Source organism: Dermacentor silvarum, chromosome 3 (genome assembly GCF_013339745.2).
Source record: "Dermacentor silvarum isolate Dsil-2018 chromosome 3, BIME_Dsil_1.4, whole genome shotgun sequence".
Lineage (NCBI taxonomy): Eukaryota > Metazoa > Arthropoda > Arachnida > Ixodida > Ixodidae > Dermacentor > Dermacentor silvarum.
The window spans coordinates 80,879,673-80,904,755 of record NC_051156.1 but is presented as its reverse complement, the minus strand read 5'-3'; the positions used below and the strand labels follow the sequence as shown (position 1 = coordinate 80,904,755).

The 25,083-nt window shown below is 42.7% G+C and overlaps 1 protein-coding gene across 2 annotated transcripts in view; it reads right to left on the bottom strand.

The window, feature by feature from the left end:
• LOC125943852 (uncharacterized) overlaps positions 1 to 25,083 on the bottom strand; it is a 378,186-nt gene that overhangs the window by 153,334 nt on the left and 199,769 nt on the right. The window lies entirely within an intron of this gene.

Below are 25,083 nucleotides of genomic sequence, written 5' to 3'. Positions count from 1 at the left end.
AAGCGAGTTTCACCGTCGCCAGCAATTTGACCTTCATTTGACGACAGCTGCACCATAGCCTTGGCAGCGCATGATGTCACTCACCGTTAGCCTGGCTCAGAGGAGCGCCGAACTCTCTTACAAAAAAAAAAAGTCAGTTCGAGCTTATAACTCGCCACGTCGTGCTTCAACGGCATCGCCGGCTTGGCGTATGCGCTCTCTATGCTGGGTCCCCGCCTGACCACGTGACTCGCCGCGTGCCTGGCTAACAGGAGCGCCGCGCTCGCCTAGAAAGAAAATAGCGCGAGCTTGGCCATGGGTGAGAGCGAGGCCGGGCCGTCATCTCTGAGCGTTGCGCGAGAGTGGGTGGCGTTAAGCCGTCGTCGGCAAGCGGAGTCTCAACACCCCGCGGGTATCGCCCGGCGAGCTGCTTCACTGGGAAGGGTCCGGAATTGCAAGCGCGCGAAGCTAGCGTCGGAGACTGAGGAATAGCCAGACGTTCGGCTCGTAAAACGCCGGAAGCGGGACCACAGCTGTATACAAAGGCAGGCTTTGGACGTAAAAGAACGAGCTTTCGCTTTGCACATCCAGGGTTACCTGAGCTAAGCCGCAGCAAAATTTGTTTCCACTATTTGTGGAACTTGCTCATTTGCCCAGCATCTCCTATAACTTCGTGCCGCATCAGTGCATCTTCTTCGCTTCGACGAATATTCTTGGGATCGCTCGTGCTGCCGCTTTCAATGTCGTCACCCACTTTGTCTGGTCACCAAAAACTGTATCCGCGCACATCACGACTTATGCCCGTCATCAACAAATTTTTTTCTTCAGAAGAAAAACACACTGAAAAATTGTGCATGGCAGTCCAAGTTGCAGAAAAATAAACATACATAAAAAGAGCACAATAACACTCTTGAACGGTGCTCATCAATTAGGATGACCTGGAATGCAATAACGTGATATGTCTTAATTGACCGTTAGCTTCAATCGATGCCAATTCATCGATTTAAGCTAACGGTCAACTAAGACACATGTCGCTTTATTGCACTCCAAGTCATCATAATTTATGAGCACCGTTACCAGTCACAGAACATTTCAAAGACTAGAGGTGCAGGAAACCGAAAATTCAGGGCATTGGTTCCTCGCGATACAGAGATACTGGAAATGCTCTTGACATCTGAAACCCTGTATGCGTGGGTAGTGGCCTTGTCTTGCAGCACATGTTAAATATGCAAGTGACTAGTTTGTTCTGCACTTTTCACATAGGTCAGTCTGGACTTACAACTTAGCCCATTTGATTCTGCCTTTACGTAAGGTTGCTGCATGTGCTCACACTTAGTGACTCCGGGAACCAAAGACCTGTTTGCTACCTCGTCAGATGTTACACTAGCAGATTGTTCGGAAAAGACGGTAAGTTTGTAACATACCACAGAGGCCGGTGAACGAAAACAAGGTACTTTGTCACATAAGTACGGATGACTCTTTCGTCATCTTAACAGAGCAAATATTATTGGTATTCTGGCAGTCAACAGACACTGGCCTATTCTCCACATAGATATAAAGAGGATCTGAAATAACTGTCAACCTTTGGTTGAGCAGCATATTTACTTTCCCCGTCATGGGAGATAATACGTCATTATTGTTGACATGCACGTACTCTCTAGGTAAAGGTATATCGGGGAGAGAGAGTGCGTTTTCATCACTTTGAGGAAGATTGGAACAAGCGTGAGTTTTCGTTGGCATGCCACCGGATGTGTCTGTCATGCACTGCTCATTTTCAGTAACTGGATATGTTTTATGTATCGCACGAATCTCAGAAATATGCTGTTCAAAGACGACGCCTATATGATTCATCACCTCAAGAGTTCTATCAGCGTACTGTGCTACAAGAACTGCTATCTAATCTTCTAGGATGCGACGCTCTTCGGACCAACGAGCTTGCTCCAATCCAACCGTCAGTCTGTAACGCGTAAACAGAAATTGTGGGCCAATCCTGGTGGTAGCGCAGAAAGGTTTAATCGGAATGGCACCTACCCCTGTGAAATAGTGTAGGTCCAGCCTAGCCCAAATACGTGGTCAAGACCTTGCGATAGCCAATCAATAGCCAACCAATAGCTCATCGATAATCAATAAATAATCAATAAATTCCGAAAAAAGCTGGGGATGACTTGGTAGGGCTTAGCCTGGCCGAAACACGGAGTCAATACCCTGCGATAGCTGATAAATAGCCAATCAATGGCTAATAGATAATGGATCAAAAATTAATAAATTCCGGGAAATGCTAGGAATGACTTGGTAGTGAATCATCAGTATCAGCCTATATTTTATGTCCACTGCGTGACGAAGGTCTCTCCCTGTGATCTCTAGTTACTTCTGTCCTGCGCCAGTTGATTCTAACTTGCGCCTGCAAATTTCATTACATCTTCACCCCACCTAGTTTTCTTCCGTCCTCGACTGCGCTTCGCTTCTCTCCTTTCCATTCTGTAACTCTAACGGTCCACCAGTTATCCATCCTACGCATAACATGGCCTGCCCAGCGCAATTTCTCCCGCTTAATGTCAACTAGAAAATCGTCTATCCCCGTCTGCTATCTGAGCCACACCGCTCTCTTCCTGTCTCTTAACGTTAGGCCAAGCATTTTTCGTTCCATCCCTCTTTGTGCGGTCCTTAAGTTGTTGTCGAGCTTCTTTGTTAACCTTCAAGTTTCTGCCCCATATGTTAGCAGCGGTAGAATGCAATGATTGTACGCTTTCGTTTTAAACGACATTGGTAAGCTCCCAGTGAGGATTTGGCAATGTCTGCTGTATGCACTCGAACCCAATTTTATTCTTCTGTAAATTTCTGTCTAATGATCTGGGTCCCCTGTGAATAATTGATCTAGATAAACGTACTCCTTTACAGACTCTAGAAGCAGACTAGCGATCCTGAATTCTTGTTCCCTTGCCAGGCTATTTAACATTATCTTTGTCATCTACGTATAAATTTTCAACCCCACTCTTACACTTTCTCGGTTAAGGTCCTCGATGATTTGCTGTAATTCGTCCCCGGTATTGCTGAATATGACAATATTATCTGCAAACCGAAGGTTGCTGATGTATTCGCCGTTGATCCTCACTCCTAAGCCTTCCCAGTCTAGAGCTTGAATACTTCTTCTAAGCATGCAGTGAATAGCATTAGAGAGATTGTGTCTCCTTGCCTGACCCCTTTCTTGATAGCTAACTTTCTACTTTTTTTGTGGAAAAGCAAGGTTGCTGTGGAATCCTTGGAGATATTGGCCAAGATATTCACGTATGCCTCCTGAACTCTTTGATTACGCAATGTATCTATGACTGCTGGTATCTCTACTGAATCGAATGATTTTTCATAATCTATGAGAGCCATGTAGAGAGGTTGATTGTACTCCGTAGATTTCTTTATTACCTGGTTAATGACATGGACATGGTCCAACGCAGAATATCCCTTCCTGAAGCCAGCATGTTGATTCGGTTGGCTGAACTGAAGTGCTTACCTGATTCTATTGGAAATTATATTTTTGAATATATATACAGTACTAAAAGCAAGCTAATAGATCTTTTAATCATCAATTCTTTAACGTCTGCCTTCTCATGAATGAGTATAATGAACGCGTTCTTCCAGCTTTCTGGTACCATTGAAGTCGCTGTGAATAAAGAGCTGCAAGCTTTTCAAGCATGATATATCCCCCATTTTTGATTAAATCGGCTGTTGTTCCATCTTCTCTAGCAGCTATTCTCATGGTCATGTCTTTCAAGGCCGTTTAACTTCATCGGTAGTAATAGAAGTAGCCTCGGTCATTACTAATTCGAACGAAAGTAGCTTGGCTGCTTTGGGAACAGTACAGGTCAGTATAGAATTTTTCCGCTTCCTTTACTATGTCATCTCTGATCTCTGTCATCTCTGATGTCTGATGATATTACCCTGCTTATCCTTCAGTGCATACCTTTTGGCCTGTCCTATGCTAAGTTTTCTTCGCACTGATTTGATGATGCGTCCTTATTTTACTGCTTCCTCATTTTTTTCCACGCTATATATTCGGAAATCCCTTACTTCCTTCTTGTTGATCCGTTTCAAAAGTTTAGCCAATTCTATCCGAACTCTCGAGTTAGACATTTTCATGTTTTGCCGTTTCTTTTTAGGTCCTTTGTTACTTGGGATAGCTTACCTGCTGGTTGCCTTGATGCCTTACCTCCCACTTCAATTGCTTCTTCTGAGATCAGCGTAGTTACGGTTTCATTCATTACATCTATGTTGTCTTCATCTTGTAGTTCTAAAGCTGCATATTTGTTTGCGAGCACAATCCTGAATTGGTATGCTTTTCCCCTTACTGCGTCTAGGTTGGAATGTTTCTTCTTGACTAATTTTATTCTTTCTCTCTTAAAATTGAGATAAATCCTAGACCTCAATAACCTATCGTCACTGCACTTTACCCTACCTAACACTTCTACATCCTGCACTGTAATCCGATCGGCAGTGAGTATGACATCTATTTCATTCCTTGTTTCTCAATTGGGGTTTTTCGAGGTCCACCTCCTGTTGCTGCTCTTCCATTTATTATTCGGAGCCTATTCCTTGCCGCGAATTCTACCGACGTCTCTCCTCTAGCTTTGTTTTCCTAGAATCGATGCCGTAGTTGCCAATTGCTTGCTCACCAGCCTTTTTTTGCCCACTTTTACATTTATGTCACCCGTAACTACAGTATATTGAGTTTGCACCTTTCTCATTGCTAATTCAATATCTCCATAAAACTCTTCCATTTATTTATCATCGTGACTGGAGGTTGGGGCGTAGGCTTGTACTACATTCATTCTATACTTTCTATTCGGTATTATTACAAGCACTGCTACCGTCTCATTAACGCTGTAGAAAGAATCTGGAAGACCTCTGTAGTAGAGGACATGGTCGTTAGTGAGCACTTCATAAACCAGTTCATCTAACCTCACTAAAGCCAATAATATCCCAGGCAATACCTGATAATTCTTCAAATAGCCCTGCGAAGCTAGCTTCACTAGATAGGGTGCGCGTGTAGAACGTTGCCTGGTGCAGCTTCCAGGTTCAGTTGGTAGGGCTCAGCCTAGCCCAAATGCGTGGCCAATACCTTGCGATAGCCAATCGATAGCCAATCAATAGCTAATCGATAATCAATCAATAATCAATAAATTTCGGACAAGCATAACCAGTAAGGCCATGACCAACTAATTGACGATCAGCTCCGCTGTTTCATTGGCCTTGCGTCACTTTTTTCAGCTAGATACTGTTTTTTATGACTAGAGCGTTCGGATTCCATTACAGCACCACGTTCTGTGCACTCAATAGCCCACTGTTGCTCCACCCAAGCTCCCAACTCCGCTTTCTGTGCGATGTGTGCGAACAAGGCATGTGTCTTATTCGCACAAGGCATTTATGAAACGATGTGCATACGACCCCACACGAATGATATCGCAGGGACTAGATTGATATAAAATTGATGGGTTTTCAAACCTCAAAGGTCACTGCTTTGTCTTTCAACACGGTAATTGACCCCACGCGTATCTCACCCCCACGGTAATTATCTTATGAAATGTTGAGCTGGAACTTTTTATTCAGACAAAGAGTGTGCAATGTATTTTTGCCAGTACCATTGCATTTATTACCAGTGCATTTCATTAAAAATCATAAAGTCCCTATTATGTTCCACATTCATTGGTGATACACTAATTAATATTGGTGAACAGACATATTGGCCAGATATATTTCCGACACTTAGAAGACGGTAATGCCATCCGCAAGCGTCCATATGAAACCGCTCTGACAACAAAAGCTATTATGTGGGTTCACTACTTAGCATTTTCAGAGGAATTTATAATAAAAATCAATATATTATCAAAAAAGGATCGAAAAGACGCACAAGTTGAATTTATGAACTATGGACACATTATTTCTTGAGTTCGTTTTTATGTAGGCGCTAGCGCGAACAAAATGCATTGTTTGAACAGCCAGTGCTAATAACTGATCTATAGGTATTTTACGAAGCATATGCAGTTAAATTTTAGGAAAATATTTATCTGTAAAAACATCGGTTTGCAGAGGTTTCGCCGAGGAAGAAGAACACGTTTAAGTTTCGGCACCTATTTCGTATATCTAAGTAATAAACCATCCTATTCTTAAACGGTCCTATGTAGTAAGCGTAGCACGTGAACACGTGAATCTGAAAAGTTCGGAGACGTCATTATGCTCTGGTCTCACGTGACCAGTTTGTGCGCCATGACGTCATGACATACATTACGAGGAAACAATTAAAGTAGCTTACAGGGAGGGTATTACAGATAATTATTTACGGTGCTCCGATACTGTATATTTTTCAAATAGTTATAGAGCTCGCACTTTTATTTTGTCCTATGAAATGAAAATTTTCTAGTGGTCTATCACTTCTTTACAGAGAATGATTCTCGGCGTCATATAAAGAATGACGTTTTTTGTTAGGTGTGTCGCAGGTTCTTGTCACATAAGTTTTCGGGTCTTTCAGTAAGAAAACTCAGCTCTGACTCCGCGCTTTCAAGCACAGGTGAACAAAATATAGCCGTTACAGTCGACACGAGCAATGGCGATTATGACTTTGTCAATTTTTATGCGTCACTGAGGTATGTAATGTTGCTGTCATTTCAGACCTGCCTCAAAAAATATTTTAGGCGAACACCAATACCGAAAGACCGGATCCAATGACTCAATACTGCTAGCGCATGTAAGCTTGCAGTTTGCAGCAATATTTTGTTGTTTTTTTTTACCTAAAAAAATCGAAGACGACCTCCATCAAAAACACTATACCACAATATAGAATGCCCATCTTGTGGTTTAATTATTCGTTTCACGAATATTTCTTTCCTCTATCATTCGAGTAATAAAACAGATGCAGGAAAATTCCGAAGGTGTGTGCAATTTGTCATTGCCATCATACTTACACATTATTTCCCACAGTTGCCCTCAATTAATTAGAGCCACGCATGCTTCCCATTTATATTCAGGAACTGTTTGTTTGCTTCTAGAACCAACCAATGTTTAATAAAATTCCGACGAAATACACATTACGATAAATGTCTGCGTTTCGGTGATTATCACAGTGCGAAGCCTCAACATTGCATCATTTCTAATGTTAAATTACAGTAAGCAGCGGTTACCTTCCATCATCTATAGCCACCAAACTACAGTAATCACCAGTACCTCTTTATCACGTATAGTCAAGTATGCTTCTAATTTATATTCAGTAACTGTGTGTTTTCTTGGAGAACCAACAATTCAGCAATAATATTCCGAGGAAACACACATCATGAGAAATGTCAGCGTTTTTCGATTATCACAATAAAGAACTTCCAACATTACCTCCTTTATAATCTTAAATGACAATAAACACCATTGCCTTCATTTACTATAGCCATACATGCTTCCCATTTCTATTCAACAGCTGCTAGTTTGCTTCTAGAACCATTAATTGGACAAGAAAAGTCTGACGTAAAACACATCACGATAAATGTCAGCATTTTTATGATTCACACAATAGAGAACTCCCAACATTCAATTTTTTTAACCTGAAATTACAGTAAATGCCAGTTGCCCTCAATTACTTATAACCACAGATGCTTCCTATTTAATATCACTAACTGCTTGTTTATTTGTTGAACCATAAAATGGGCAATACATTCTGACGAAATAAGTCTCACGATAAATGTCAGCATTTTACAATTATCACAATGCAGAACTCCCAACACTGTATTCTTTCTAATCATAAACTAAAGTAAACACCAGTTGCCATCTATTATAGCCACGCATGCTTCCCAGTTATATTCAGTAACTGCTTGTTTGCTTGTAGAACCAACAATTGTGCAACAAAAATCTGGAAAATACGCATCAGAATAAATGTCTGCATTTTTGTGATAATCACAGGCAGAGCTCTCGACATTGTATTCTTTTTAAACTCAAATTAATTAATTTATTTGAGTTTGCCCCCCCCCCCCCCCCGTTGCCCTCAATTACTTATAACCACACATTCTTCTCATTTAAATCAGTAACTGCTCGTTTACTTGTAGAACCAACAATTGTACAATAAAATTCCGAGGAAATACACATCACGATTGATGTCAGCGTTTGTGTGATTATCACACGCAGAAGTCCCGACATTGTATTCTTTTTAAACTCAAATACAGTACACACCCGTTGCCCTCAATTACTTATAACCGCACATGCTTCTCATTTATATCAGTACCAGGTCGTTTACTTGTAAAACCAACAATTGTACAATAAAATTCCGAGGAAATACACATCGCGATAGATGTCAGCGTTTTTGTGATTATCACAGGCAGAACTCCCAACATTGTATTCTTTTAAAAGTCAAATATAGTACACACCCGTTGCCCTTAATTACTTATGACCACACATGCTTCTCATTTATATCAGTACTAGCTCCTTTACTTGTAGAACCAACAAATGTACAACAAAATTCCGAAGAAGTACACATCACGATAGATGTCAGCGTTTTGTGAATATCACAGGCAGAAGTCCCAACATTGTATTTTTTAAAATCAAATACAGGTCACACCCGTTGCCCTTAATTAATTATGACCACACATGCTTCTCATTTATATCAGTACCAGCTCATTTACTTGTAGAACGAACAATTGCACAATAAAATTCCGAGGAATTACACATCACGATAGATGTCAGCGTTTTTGTGATTATCACAGGGAGAACTCCCAGCATTGTATTCTTTTTAAACTCAAATACAGTACACACCGGTTGCCCTCAATTACTTATAACCACACATTCTTCTCATTTATATCAGTAACTGCTCGTTTACTTGTAGAACCAACAATTGTACAATAAAATTGCGAGAAAATACACATCGTGATAGATGTCATCGTTTTTTTTATTATCACAGGCAGAACTCCCAGCATTGTATTCTTTTTAAACTCAAATACAGTACACACCGTTGCCCTCACTTACTTATAACCACACATGCTTGTCATTTAAATCAGTAACTGCTCGTTTACTTGTAGAACCAACAATTGTACAATAAAGTTCCGAGGAAACACACATCGCGATAGATGTCAGCGTTTTTGTGATTATCACAGGCAGAACTCCCGGCATTGTATTCTTTTTAAACTCAAATACAGTACACACCCGTTGCCCTCAATTACTTATAACCACACATTCCTTTCATTTATATCAGTAACTGCTCGTTTACTTGTAGAACCAACAATTGTGCAATACAATTGCGAAGAAATACACATCGCGATAGATGTCAGCGTTTTTGTGATTATCACAGGCAGAACTCCCGGCATTGTATTCTTTTTAAACTCAAATACAGTACACACCCGTTGCCCTCAATTACTTATAACCACACATTCTTCTCATTTAAATCAGTAACTGCTCGTTTACTTGTCGAACCAACAATTGTACAATAAAATTCCGAGGAAATACACATCACGAAAGATGTCAGCGTTTTTGTGATTATCACAGGCAGAACTCCCGGCATTGTTTTCTTTCTAAACTCTAATACAGTACACACCCGTTGCCCTCAATTACCTATAACCACACATTCTTCTCATTTATATCAGTAACTGCTCGTTTACTTGTAGAACCAACAATTGTACAATAAAGTTCCGAGGAAACACACATCGCGATAGATGTCAGCGTTTTTGTGATTATCACAGGCAGAACTCCCGGCATTGTATTCTTTTTAAACTCAAATACAGTACACACCCGTTGCCCTCAATTACTTATAACCATACATTCTTTTCATTTATATCAGTAACTGCTCGTTTACTTGTAGAACCAACAATTGTACAATAAAATTGCGAGGAAATAGACATCGCGATAGATGTCAGCGTTTTTGTGATTATCACAGGCAGAACTCCTGGCACTGTATTCTTGTTCAGCTCAAATACAGTACACACCCGTTGCCCTCAATTACTTATAACCACGCATTCTTTTCATTTATATCAGTACCAGCTCGTTTACTTGTAGAACCAACAATTGTACAATAAGATTCCGAGGAAATACACATCACGATAGATGTCATCGTTTTTTTGATTATCACAGGCAGAACTCCCGGCATTGTATTCTTTTTAAACTCAAATACAGTACACACCCGTTGCCCTCAATTACTTATAACCGCACATGCTTCTCATTTATATCAGTACCAGGTCGTTTACTTGTAAAACCAACAATTGTACAATAAAATTCCGAGGAAATACACATCGCGATAGATGTCAGCGTTTTTGTGATTATCACAGGCAGAACTCCCAACATTGTATTTTTTTAAAAGTCAAATATAGTACACACCCGTTGCCCTTAATTACTTATGACCACACATGCTTCTCATTTATATCAGTACTAGCTCCTTTACTTGTAGAACCAACAAATGTACAACAAAATTCCGAAGAAGTACACATCACGATAGATGTCAGCGTTTTGTGAATATCACAGGCAGAAGTCCCGACATTGTATTCTTTTTAAACTCAAATACAGTACACACCCGTTGCCCTCAATTACTTATAACCGCACATGCTTCTCATTTATATCAGTACCAGGTCGTTTACTTGTAAAACCAACAATTGTACAATAAAATTCCGAGGAAATACACATCGCGATAGATGTCAGCGTTTTTGTGAATATCACAGGCAGAACTCCCAACATTAAATTCTTTTAAAAGTCAAATATAGTACACACCCGTTGCCCTTAATTACTTATGACCACACATGCTTCTCATTTATATCAGTACTAGCTCCTTTACTTGTAGAACCAACAAATGTACAACAAAATTCCGAAGAAGTACACATCACGATAGATGTCAGCGTTTTGTGAATATCACAGGCAGAAGTCCCAACATTGTATTTTTTAAAATCAAATACAGTACACACCCGTTGCCCTTAATTAATTATGACCACACATGCTTCTCATTTATATCAGTACCAGCTCATTTACTTGTAGAACGAACAATTGCACAATAAAATTCCGAGGAATTACACATCACGATAGATGTCAGCGTTTTTGTGATTATCACAGGGAGAACTCCCAGCATTGTATTCTTTTTAAACTCAAATACAGTACACACCGGTTGCCCTCAATTACTTATAACCACACATTCTTCTCATTTATATCAGTAACTGCTCGTTTACTTGTAGAACCAACAATTGTACAATAAAATTGCGAGAAAATACACATCGTGATAGATGTCATCGTTTTTTTGATTATCACAGGCAGAACTCCCAGCATTGTATTCTTTTTAAACTCAAATACAGTACACACCGTTGCCCTCACTTACTTATAACCACACATGCTTGTCATTTAAATCAGTAACTGCTCGTTTACTTGTAGAACCAACAATTGTACAATAAAGTTCCGAGGAAACACACATCGCGATAGATGTCAGCGTTTTTGTGATTATCACAGGCAGAACTCCCGGCATTGTATTCTTTTTAAACTCAAATACAGTACACACCCGTTGCCCTCAATTACTTATAACCACACATTCCTTTCATCTATATAAGTAACTGCTCGTTTACTTGGCACCCGAAGACCAGGAGTGGGCCGTCCAGCGGGCCAGGGCTATTGCCGAGGATCTCGAGAGATTTTTCTCCGGCGATGGACCCCTGGCAGCCTAGCCCCGGGCACCAACAGCCATATCCGTTGGACATATAAAGTTTATTCCTATCCTATCCTACTTGTAGAGCCAACAATTGTGCAATACAATTGCGAAGAAATACACATCGCGATAGATGTCAGCGTTTTTGTGATTATCACAGGCAGAACTCCCGGCACTGTATTCTTGTTAAACTCAAATACAGTACACACCCGTTGCCCTCAATTACTTATAACCACGCATGCTTCTCATTTAAATCAGTACCAGCTCGTTTACTTGTAGAACCAACAATTGTACAATAAGATTCCGAGGAAATACACATCACGATAGATGTCATCGTTTTTTTGATTATCACAGGCAGAACTCCCGGCATTGTATTCTTTTTAAACTCAAATACAGTACACACCGGTTGCCCTCAATTACTTATAACCACACATTCTTCTCATTTAAATCAGTAACTGCTCGTTTACTTGTCGAACCAACAATTGTACAATAAAATTCCGAGGAAATACACATCACGAAAGATGTCAGCGTTTTTGTGATTATCACAGGCAGAACTCCCAACATTGTATTTTTTTAAAGTCAAATATAGTACACACCCGTTGCCCTTAATTACTTATGACCACACATGCTTCTCATTTATATCAGTACTAGCTCCTTTACTTGTAGAACCAACAAATGTACAACAAAATTCCGAAGAAGTACACATCACGATAGATGTCAGCGTTTTTTTGATTATCACAGGCAGAACTCCCGGCATTGTATTCTTTTTAAACTCAAATACTGTACACACCCGTTGCCCTCAATTACTTATAACCATACATTCTTTTCATTTATATCAGTATCTGCTCGTTTACTTGTAGAACCAACAATTGTACAATAAAATTGCGAGGAAATAGACATCGCGATAGATGTCAGCGTTTTTGTGATTATCACAGGCAGAACTCCTGGCACTGTATTCTTGTTCAGCTCAAATACAGTACACACCCGTTGCCCTCAATTACTTATAACCACGCATTCTTTTCATTTATATCAGTACCAGCTCGTTTACTTGTAGAACCAACAATTGTACAATAAATATATTATCATGTGATCGAGCTGCCACAGGACACGTTGCAGGTTTATGTTAAACGATGTTGGAAAACGATAATAATCATTATTGGTTCTACACCGTACGACATTTTGTGTTGGTTTTCTTCGTAGCGAGTTAACCATTGCGTGATGCCTTTTTGCGTGCCTGGGAACAGCGGAATATCGTCATGGAAAGACATTGAGTGCTACGTGTAGGAACACCTGCGCTTCTAACGGCGCATCTGTGAAACGCACCCGCGACGGCGTGAACGTCTTCGCCAAATAAATATATTATCATGTGATCGAGCTGCCACAGGACACGTTGCAGGTTTATGTTAAACGATGTTGGAAAACGATAATAATCATTATTGGTTCTACACCGAACGACATTTTGTGTTGGTTTTCTTCGTAGCGAGTTAACCATTGCGTGATGCTTTTTGCGTGCCTGGAAACAGCGGAATATCATCTTGGAAAGACATTGACTGCTACGTGTAGGAACACCTGCGCTTCAAACGGCGCATCTGTGAAACCCACCCGCGACGGCGTGAACGTCTTCGCCAAATAAATATATTATCATGTGATCGAGCTGCCACAGGACACGTTGCAGGTTTATGTTAAACGATGTTGGAAAACGATAATAATCATTATTGGTTCTACACCAAACGACATTTTGTGTTGGTTTTGTTCGTAGCGAGTTAACCATTGCGTGATGCCTTTTTGCGTGCCTGGGAACAGCGGAATATCATCTTGGAAAGACATTGACTGCTACGTGTAGGAACACCTGCGCTTTAAACGGCGCATCTGTGAAACCCACCCGCGACGGCGTGAACGTCTTCGCCAAATAAATATATTATCATGTGATCGAGCTGCCACAGGACACGTTGCAGGTTTATGTTAAACGATGTTGGAAAACGATAATAATCATTATTGGTTCTACACCGTACGACATTTTGTGTTGGTTTTCTTCGTAGCGAGTTAACCACTGCGTGATGCCTTTTTGCGTGCCTGGGAACAGCGGAATATCATCTTGGAAAGACATTGACTGCTACGTGTAGGAACACCTGCGCTTCTAACGGCGCATCTGTGAAACGCACCCGCGACGGCGTGAACGTCTTCGCCAAATAAATATATTATCATGTGATCGAGCTGCCACAGGACACGTTGCAGGTTTATGTTAAACGATGTTGGAAAACGATAATAATCATTATTGGTTCTACACCGTACGACATTTTGTGTTGGTTTTCTTCGTAGCGAGTTAACCACTGCGTGATGCCTTTTTGCGTGCCTGGGAACAGCGGAATATCATCTTGGAAAGACATTGACTGCTACGTGTAGGAACACCTGCGCTTCTAACGGCGCCTCTGTGAAACGCACCCGCGACGGCGTGAACGTCTTCCCCAAATAAATATGTTATCATGTGATCGAGCTGCCACAGGACACGTTGCAGGTTTATGTTAAACGATGTTGGAAAACGATAATAATCATTATTGGTTCTACACCGAGCGACATTTTGCGTTGGTTTTCTTCGTAGCGAGTTAACCATTGCGTGATGCCTTTTTGCGTGCCTGGGAACAGCGGAATATCATCTTGGAAAGACATTGACTGCTACGTGTAGGAACACCTGCGCTTCTAACGGCGCCTCTGTGGAACGCACCCGCGACGGCGTGAACGTCTTCGCGAAATATATATATTATCATGTTATCGAGCTGCCACAGGACACGTTGCAGGTTTATGTTAAACGATGTTGGAAAACGATAATAATCTTTATTGGTTCTACACCGAACGGCATTTTGTGTTGGTTTTGTTCGTAGCGAGTTAACCATTGCGTGATGCCTTTTTGCGTGCCTGGGAACAGCGGAATATCATCTTGGAAAGACATTGACTGCTACGTGTAGGAACACCTGCGCTTCAAACGGCGCCTCTGTGAAACGCACCCGCCACGTTGTCAACTTCTTCGCCGAAGAAATATATCATCATGTGATCGAGCTGCCACAGGACACGTTGCAGGTTTATGTTAAACGATGTTGGAAAACGATAATAATCATTATTGGTTCTACACCGAAAGACATTTTGTGTTGGTTTTCTTCGTAGCAAGTTAACCATTGCGTGATGCCTTTTTGCGTGCCTGGGAACAGCGGAATATCATCTTGGAAAGACATTGACTGCTACGTGTATGAACACCTGCGCTTCTAACGGCGCCTCTGTGAAACGCACCCGCGACGGCGTGAACGTCTTCGCCTAATAAATATATTATCATGTGATCGAGCTGCCACAGGACACGTTGCAGGTTTATGTTAAACGATGTTGGAAAACGATAATAATCATTATTGGTTCTACACCGAACGACATTTTGTGTTGGTTTTCTTCGTAGCGAGTTAACCATTGCGTGATGCCTTTTTGCGTGCCTGGGAACAGCGGAATATCATCTTGGAAAGACATTGACTGCTACGTGTAGGAACACCTGCGCTTCTAACGGCGCATCTGTGAAACGCACCCGCCACGTTGTCAACTTCTTCGCCAAAGAAATATATCATCATGTGATCGAGCTGCCACAGGACACGTTGCAGGTTTATGTTAAACGATGTTGGAAAACGATAATAATCATTATTGGTTCTACACCGAACGACATTTTGTGTTGGTTTTCTTCGTAGCGAGTTAACCATTGCGTGATGCCTTTTTGCGTGCCTGGGAACAGCGGAATATCATCTTGGAAAGACATTGACTGCTACGTGTAGGAACACCTGCGCTTCTAACGGCGCATCTGTGAAACGCACCCGCGACGGCGTGAACGTCTTCGCCAAATAAATATATTATCATGTGATCGAGCTGCCACAGGACACGTTGCAGGTTTATGTTAAACGATGTTGGAAAACGATAATAATCATTATTGGTTCTACACCGAACGACATTTTGTGTTGGTTTTCTTCGTAGCGAGTTAACCATTGCGTGATGCTTTTTGCGTGCCTGGAAACAGCGGAATATCATCTTGGAAAGACATTGACTGCTACGTGTAGGAACACCTGCGCTTCTAAACGGCGCATCTGTGAAACCCACCCGCGACGGCGTGAACGTCTTCGCCAAATAAATATATTATCATGTGATCGAGCTGCCACAGGACACGTTGCAGGTTTATGTTAAACGATGTTGGAAAACGATAATAATCATTATTGGTTCTACACCGAACGACATTTTGTGTTGGTTTTCTTCGTAGCGAGTTAACCATTGCGTGATGCCTTTTTGCGTGCCTGGGAACAGCGGAATATCATCTTGGAAAGACATTGACTGCTACGTGTAGGAACACCTGCGCTTCTAACGGCGCCTCTGTGAAACGCACCCGCGACGGCGTGAACGTCTTCGCCAAATAAATATATTATCATGTGATCGAGCTGCCACAGGACACGTTGCAGGTTTATGTTAAACGATGTTGGAAAACGATAATAATCATTATTGGTTCTACACCGAACGACATTTTGTGTTGGTTTTCTTCGTAGCGAGTTAACCATTGCGTGATGCCTTTTTGCGTGCCTGGGAACAGCGGAATATCATCTTGGAAAGACATTGACTGCTACGTGTAGGAACACCTGCGCTTCTAACGGCGCCTCTGTGAAACGCACCCGCGACGGCGTGAACGTCTTCGCCAAATAAATATATTATCATGTGATCGAGCTGCCACAGGACACGTTGCAGGTTTATGTTAAACGATGTTGGAAAACGATAATAATCATTATTGGTTCTACACCGAACGACATTTTGTGTTGGTTTTCTTCGTAGCGAGTTAACCATTGCGTGATGCCTTTTTGCGTGCCTGGGAACAGCGGAATATCATCTTGGAAAGACATTGACTGCTACGTGTAGGAACACCTGCGCTTCTAACGGCGCATCTGTGAAACGCACCCGCGACGGCGTGAACGTCTTCGCCAAATAAATATATTATCATGTGATCGAGCTGCCACAGGACACGTTGCAGGTTTATGTTAAACGATGTTGGAAAACGATAATAATCATTATTGGTTCTACACCGAACGACATTTTGTGTTGGTTTTCTTCGTAGCGAGTTAACCATTGCGTGATGCCTTTTTGCGTGCCTGGGAACAGCGGAATATCATCTTGGAAAGACATTGACTGCTACGTGTAGGAACACCTGCGCTTCTAACGGCGCATCTGTGAAACGCACCCGCGACGGCGTGAACGTCTTCGCCAAATAAATATATTATCATGTGATCGAGCTGCCACAGGACACGTTGCAGGTTTATGTTAAACGATGTTGGAAAACGATAATAATCATTATTGGTTCTACACCGAACGACATTTTGTGTTGGTTTTCTTCGTAGCGAGTTAACCATTGCGTGATGCCTTTTTGCGTGCCTGGGAACAGCGGAATATCATCTTGGAAAGACATTGACTGCTACGTGTAGGAACACCTGCGCTTCTAACGGCGCATCTGTGAAACGCACCCGCGACGGCGTGAACGTCTTCGCCAAATAAATATATTATCATGTGATCGAGCTGCCACAGGACACGTTGCAGGTTTATGTTAAACGATGTTGGAAAACGATAATAATCATTATTGGTTCTACACCGAACGACATTTTGTGTTGGTTTTCTTCGTAGCGAGTTAACCATTGCGTGATGCCTTTTTGCGTGCCTGGGAACAGCGGAATATCATCTTGGAAAGACATTGACTGCTACGTGTAGGAACACCTGCGCTTCTAACGGCGCCTCTGTGAAACGCACCCGCGACGGCGTGAACGTCTTCGCCAAATAAATATATTATCATGTGATCGAGCTGCCACAGGACACGTTGCAGGTTTATGTTAAACGATGTTGGAAAACGATAATAATCATTATTGGTTCTACACCGAACGACATTTTGTGTTGGTTTTCTTCGTAGCGAGTTAACCATTGCGTGATGCCTTTTTGCGTGCCTGGGAACAGCGGAATATCATCTTGGAAAGACATTGACTGCTACGTGTAGGAACACCTGCGCTTCTAACGGCGCCTCTGTGAAACGCACCCGCGACGGCGTGAACGTCTTCGCCAAATAAATATATTATCATGTGATCGAGCTGCCACAGGACACGTTGCAGGTTTATGTTAAACGATGTTGGAAAACGATAATAATCATTATTGGTTCTACACCGAACGACATTTTGTGTTGGTTTTCTTCGTAGCGAGTTAACCATTGCGTGATGCCTTTTTGCGTGCCTGGGAACAGCGGAATATCATCTTGGAAAGACATTGACTGCTACGTGTAGGAACACCTGCGCTTCTAACGGCGCATCTGTGAAACGCACCCGCGACGGCGTGAACGTCTTCGCCAAATAAATATATTATCATGTGATCGAGCTGCCACAGGACACGTTGCAGGTTTATGTTAAACGATGTTGGAAAACGATAATAATCATTATTGGTTCTACACCGAACGACATTTTGTGTTGGTTTTCTTCGTAGCGAGTTAACCATTGCGTGATGCCTTTTTGCGTGCCTGGGAACAGCGGAATATCATCTTGGAAAGACATTGACTGCTACGTGTAGGAACACCTGCGCTTCTAACGGCGCCTCTGTGAAACGCACCCGCGACGGCGTGAACGTCTTCGCCAAATAAATATATTATCATGTGATCGAGCTGCCACAGGACACGTTGCAGGTTTATGTTAAACGATGTTGGAAAACGATAATAATCATTATTGGTTCTACACCGAACGACATTTTGTGTTGGTTTTCTTCGTAGCGAGTTAACCATTGCGTGATGCCTTTTTGCGTGCCTGGGAACAGCGGAATATCATCTTGGAAAGACATTGACTGCTACGTGTAGGAACACCTGCGCTTCTAACGGCGCCTCTGTGAAACGCACCCGCGACGGCGTGAACGTCTTCGCCAAATAAATATATTATCATGTGATCGAGCTGCCACAGGACACGTTGCAGGTTTATGTTAAACGATGTTGGAAAACGATAATAATCATTATTGGTTCTACACCGAACGACATTTTGTGTTGGTTTTCTTCGTAGCGAGTTAACCATTGCGTGATGCCTTTTTGCGTGCCTGGGAACAGCGGAATATCATCTTGGAAAGACATTGACTGCTACGTGTAGGAACACCTGCGCTTCTAACGGCGCCTCTGTGAAACGCACCCGCGACGGCGTGAACGTCTTCGCCAAATAAATATATTATCATGTGATCGAGCTGCCACAGGACACGTTGCAGGTTTATGTTAAACGATGTTGGAAAACGATAATAATCATTATTGGTTCTACACCGAACGACATTTTGTGTTGGTTTTCTTCGTAGCGAGTTAACCATTGCGTGATGCCTTTTTGCGTGCCTGGGAACAGCGGAATATCATCTTGGAAAGACATTGACTGCTACGTGTAGGAACACCTGCGCTTCTAACGGCGCCTCTGTGAAACGCACCCGCGACGGCGTGAACGTCTTCGCCAAATAAATATATTATCATGTGATCGAGCTGCCACAGGACACGTTGCAGGTTTATGTTAAACGATGTTGGAAAACGATAATAATCATTATTGGTTCTACACCGAACGACATTTTGTGTTGGTTTTCTTCGTAGCGAGTTAACCATTGCGTGATGCCTTTTTGCGTGCCTGGGAACAGCGGAATATCATCTTGGAAAGACATTGACTGCTACGTGTAGGAACACCTGCGCTTCTAACGGCGCCTCTGTGAAACGCACCCGCGACGGCGTGAACGTCTTCGCCAAATAAATATATTATCATGTGATCGAGCTGCCACAGGACACGTTGCAGGTTTATGTTAAACGATGTTGGAAAACGATAATAATCATTATTGGTTCTACACCGAACGACATTTTGTGTTGGTTTTCTTCGTAGCGAGTTAACCATTGCGTGATGCCTTTTTGCGTGCCTGGGAACAGCGGAATATCATCTTGGAAAGACATTGACTGCTACGTGTAGGAACACCTGCGCTTCTAACGGCGCCTCTGTGAAACGCACCCGCGACGGCGTGAACGTCTTCGCCAAATAAATATATTATCATGTGATCGAGCTGCCACAGGACACGTTGCAGGTTTATGTTAAACGATGTTGGAAAACGATAATAATCATTATTGGTTCTACACCGAACGACATTTTGTGTTGGTTTTCTTCGTAGCGAGTTAACCATTGCGTGATGCCTTTTTGCGTGCCTGGGAACAGCGGAATATCATCTTGGAAAGACATTGACTGCTACGTGTAGGAACACCTGCGCTTCTAACGGCGCCTCTGTGAAACGCACCCGCGACGGCGTGAACGTCTTCGCCAAATAAATATATTATCATGTGATCGAGCTGCCACAGGACACGTTGCAGGTTTATGTTAAACGATGTTGGAAAACGATAATAATCATTATTGGTTCTACACCGAACGACATTTTGTGTTGGTTTTCTTCGTAGCGAGTTAACCATTGCGTGATGCCTTTTTGCGTGCCTGGGAACAGCGGAATATCATCTTGGAAAGACATTGACTGCTACGTGTAGGAACACCTGCGCTTCTAACGGCGCCTCTGTGAAACGCACCCGCGACGGCGTGAACGTCTTCGCCAAATAAATATATTATCATGTGATCGAGCTGCCACAGGACACGTTGCAGGTTTATGTTAAACGATGTTGGAAAACGATAATAATCATTATTGGTTCTACACCGAACGACATTTTGTGTTGGTTTTCTTCGTAGCGAGTTAACCATTGCGTGATGCCTTTTTGCGTGCCTGGGAACAGCGGAATATCATCTTGGAAAGACATTGACTGCTACGTGTAGGAACACCTGCGCTTCTAACGGCGCCTCTGTGAAACGCACCCGCGACGGCGTGAACGTCTTCGCCAAATAAATATATTATCATGTGATCGAGCTGCCACAGGACACGTTGCAGGTTTATGTTAAACGATGTTGGAAAACGATAATAATCATTATTGGTTCTACACCGAACGACATTTTGTGTTGGTTTTCTTCGTAGCGAGTTAACCATTGCGTGATGCCTTTTTGCGTGCCTGGGAACAGCGGAATATCATCTTGGAAAGACATTGACTGCTACGTGTAGGAACACCTGCGCTTCTAACGGCGCCTCTGTGAAACGCACCCGCGACGGCGTGAACGTCTTCGCCAAATAAATATATTATCATGTGATCGAGCTGCCACAGGACACGTTGCAGGTTTATGTTAAACGATGTTGGAAAACGATAATAATCATTATTGGTTCTACACCGAACGACATTTTGTGTTGGTTTTCTTCGTAGCGAGTTAACCATTGCGTGATGCCTTTTTGCGTGCCTGGGAACAGCGGAATATCATCTTGGAAAGACATTGACTGCTACGTGTAGGAACACCTGCGCTTCTAACGGCGCCTCTGTGAAACGCACCCGCGACGGCGTGAACGTCTTCGCCAAATAAATATATTATCATGTGATCGAGCTGCCACAGGACACGTTGCAGGTTTATGTTAAACGATGTTGGAAAACGATAATAATCATTATTGGTTCTACACCGAACGACATTTTGTGTTGGTTTTCTTCGTAGCGAGTTAACCATTGCGTGATGCCTTTTTGCGTGCCTGGGAACAGCGGAATATCATCTTGGAAAGACATTGACTGCTACGTGTAGGAACACCTGCGCTTCTAACGGCGCCTCTGTGAAACGCACCCGCGACGGCGTGAACGTCTTCGCCAAATAAATATATTATCATGTGATCGAGCTGCCACAGGACACGTTGCAGGTTTATGTTAAACGATGTTGGAAAACGATAATAATCATTATTGGTTCTACACCGAACGACATTTTGTGTTGGTTTTCTTCGTAGCGAGTTAACCATTGCGTGATGCCTTTTTGCGTGCCTGGGAACAGCGGAATATCATCTTGGAAAGACATTGACTGCTACGTGTAGGAACACCTGCGCTTCTAACGGCGCCTCTGTGAAACGCACCCGCGACGGCGTGAACGTCTTCGCCAAATAAATATATTATCATGTGATCGAGCTGCCACAGGACACGTTGCAGGTTTATGTTAAACGATGTTGGAAAACGATAATAATCATTATTGGTTCTACACCGAACGACATTTTGTGTTGGTTTTCTTCGTAGCGAGTTAACCATTGCGTGATGCCTTTTTGCGTGCCTGGGAACAGCGGAATATCATCTTGGAAAGACATTGACTGCTACGTGTAGGAACACCTGCGCTTCTAACGGCGCATCTGTGAAACGCACCCGCGACGGCGTGAACGTCTTCGCCAAATAAATATATTATCATGTGATCGAGCTGCCACAGGACACGTTGCAGGTTTATGTTAAACGATGTTGGAAAACGATAATAATCATTATTGGTTCTACACCGAACGACATTTTGTGTTGGTTTTCTTCGTAGCGAGTTAACCATTGCGTGATGCCTTTTTGCGTGCCTGGGAACAGCGGAATATCATCTTGGAAAGACATTGACTGCTACGTGTAGGAACACCTGCGCTTCTAACGGCGCCTCTGTGAAACGCACCCGCGACGGCGTGAACGTCTTCGCCAAATAAATATATTATCATGTGATCGAGCTGCCACAGGACACGTTGCAGGTTTATGTTAAACGATGTTGGAAAACGATAATAATCATTATTGGTTCTACACCGAACGACATTTTGTGTTGGTTTTCTTCGTAGCGAGTTAACCATTGCGTGATGCCTTTTTGCGTGCCTGGGAACAGCGGAATATCATCTTGGAAAGACATTGACTGCTACGTGTAGGAACACCTGCGCTTCTAACGGCGCCTCTGTGAAACGCACCCGCCACGGCGTGAACGTCTTCGCCAAATAAATATATTATCATGTGATCGAGCTGCCACAGGACACGTTGCAGGTTTATGTTAAACGATGTTGGAAAACGATAATAATCATTATTGGTTCTACACCGAACGACATTTTGTGTTGGTTTTCTTCGTAGCGAGTTAACCATTGCGTGATGCCTTTTTGCGTGCCTGGGAACAGCGGAATATCATCTTGGAAAGACATTGACTGCTACGTGTAGGAACACCTGCGCTTCTAACGGCGCCTCTGTGAAACGCACCCGCGACGGCGTGAACGTCTTCGCCAAATAAATATATTATCATGTGATCGAGCTGCCACAGGACACGTTGCAGGTTTATGTTAAACGATGTTGGAAAACGATAATAATCATTATTGGTTCTACACCGAACGACATTTTGTGTTGGTTTTCTTCGTAGCGAGTTAACCATTGCGTGATGCCTTTTTGCGTGCCTGGGAACAGCGGAATATCATCTTGGAAAGACATTGACTGCTACGTGTAGGAACACCTGCGCTTCTAACGGCGCATCTGTGAAACGCACCCGCGACGGCGTGAACGTCTTCGCCAAATAAATATATTATCATGTGATCGAGCTGCCACAGGACACGTTGCAGGTTTATGTTAAACGATGTTGGAAAACGATAATAATCATTATTGGTTCTACACCGAACGACATTTTGTGTTGGTTTTCTTCGTAGCGAGTTAACCATTGCGTGATGCCTTTTTGCGTGCCTGGGAACAGCGGAATATCATCTTGGAAAGACATTGACTGCTACGTGTAGGAACACCTGCGCTTCTAACGGCGCATCTGTGAAACGCACCCGCGACGGCGTGAACGTCTTCGCCAAATAAATATATTATCATGTGATCGAGCTGCCACAGGACACGTTGCAGGTTTATGTTAAACGATGTTGGAAAACGATAATAATCATTATTGGTTCTACACCGAACGACATTTTGTGTTGGTTTTCTTCGTAGCGAGTTAACCATTGCGTGATGCCTTTTTGCGTGCCTGGGAACAGCGGAATATCATCTTGGAAAGACATTGACTGCTACGTGTAGGAACACCTGCGCTTCTAACGGCGCATCTGTGAAACGCACCCGCGACGGCGTGAACGTCTTCGCCAAATAAATATATTATCATGTGATCGAGCTGCCACAGGACACGTTGCAGGTTTATGTTAAACGATGTTGGAAAACGATAATAATCATTATTGGTTCTACACCGAACGACATTTTGTGTTGGTTTTCTTCGTAGCGAGTTAACCATTGCGTGATGCCTTTTTGCGTGCCTGGAACAGCGGAATATCATCTTGGAAAGACATTGACTGCTACGTGTAGGAACACCTGCGCTTCTAACGGCGCCTCTGTGAAACGCACCCGCGACGGCGTGAACGTCTTCGCCAAATAAATATATTATCATGTGATCGAGCTGCCACAGGACACGTTGCAGGTTTATGTTAAACGATGTTGGAAAACGATAATAATCATTATTGGTTCTACACCGAACGACATTTTGTGTTGGTTTTCTTCGTAGCGAGTTAACCATTGCGTGATGCCTTTTTGCGTGCCTGGGAACAGCGGAATATCATCTTGGAAAGACATTGACTGCTACGTGTAGGAACACCTGCGCTTCTAACGGCGCCTCTGTGAAACGCACCCGCCACGTTGTCAACTTCTTCGCCAAAGAAATATATCATCATGTGATCGAGCTGCCACAGGACACGTTGCAGGTTTATGTTAAACGATGTTGGAAAACGATAATAATCATTATTGGTTCTACACCGAACGACATTTTGTGTTGGTTTTCTTCGTAGCGAGTTAACCATTGCGTGATGCCTTTTTGCGTGCCTGGGAACAGCGGAATATCATCTTGGAAAGACATTGACTGCTACGTGTAGGAACACCTGCGCTTCTAACGGCGCCTCTGTGAAACGCACCCGCGACGTTGTCAACTTCTTCGCCAAAGAAATATATCATCATGTGATCGAGCTGCCACAGGACACGTTGCAGGTTTATATTAAACGATGTTGGAAAACGATAATATACATTATTGGTTCTACACCGAAAGACATTTTGTGTTGGTTTTCTTCGTAGCGAGTTAACCATTGCGTGATGCCTTTTTGCGTGCCTGGGAACAGCGGAATATCATCTTGGAAAGACATTGACTGCTACGTGTACACTCTAATCTTGGTAACCTATAAGTATACCTATAAACATCAGTAACTAATAAAATAACGGTTACATCGTCAGTCCTTTTGATGTTTTCATTATTATTGCTCATGCTAAGGGTTACAATGATGAAACTGAGTGCGACGGGAGCTGTTTATTAGTTACATTGATCTGCTGCCAGCATGTAACCTCTATATTGTAACCTATAGAATTTTAAGTAACCTTTAACCGAGACCCGACGGAGACATTATATAGGGAGTGGAAGTTCGCAATTTACACAGTATAACAAAGCGCAGGATAAGTAACCTGCATGCACACGTTGTTGATCCACTTGATAAGCCTGTGTACGGGTGTTCAGTCGCAAATTTTGCATGGGAGCAAATTACTCATTGAGCCGGCAGAGCCACATATCGGAAGTATACGCCGCGGGAAAAGAATGTTC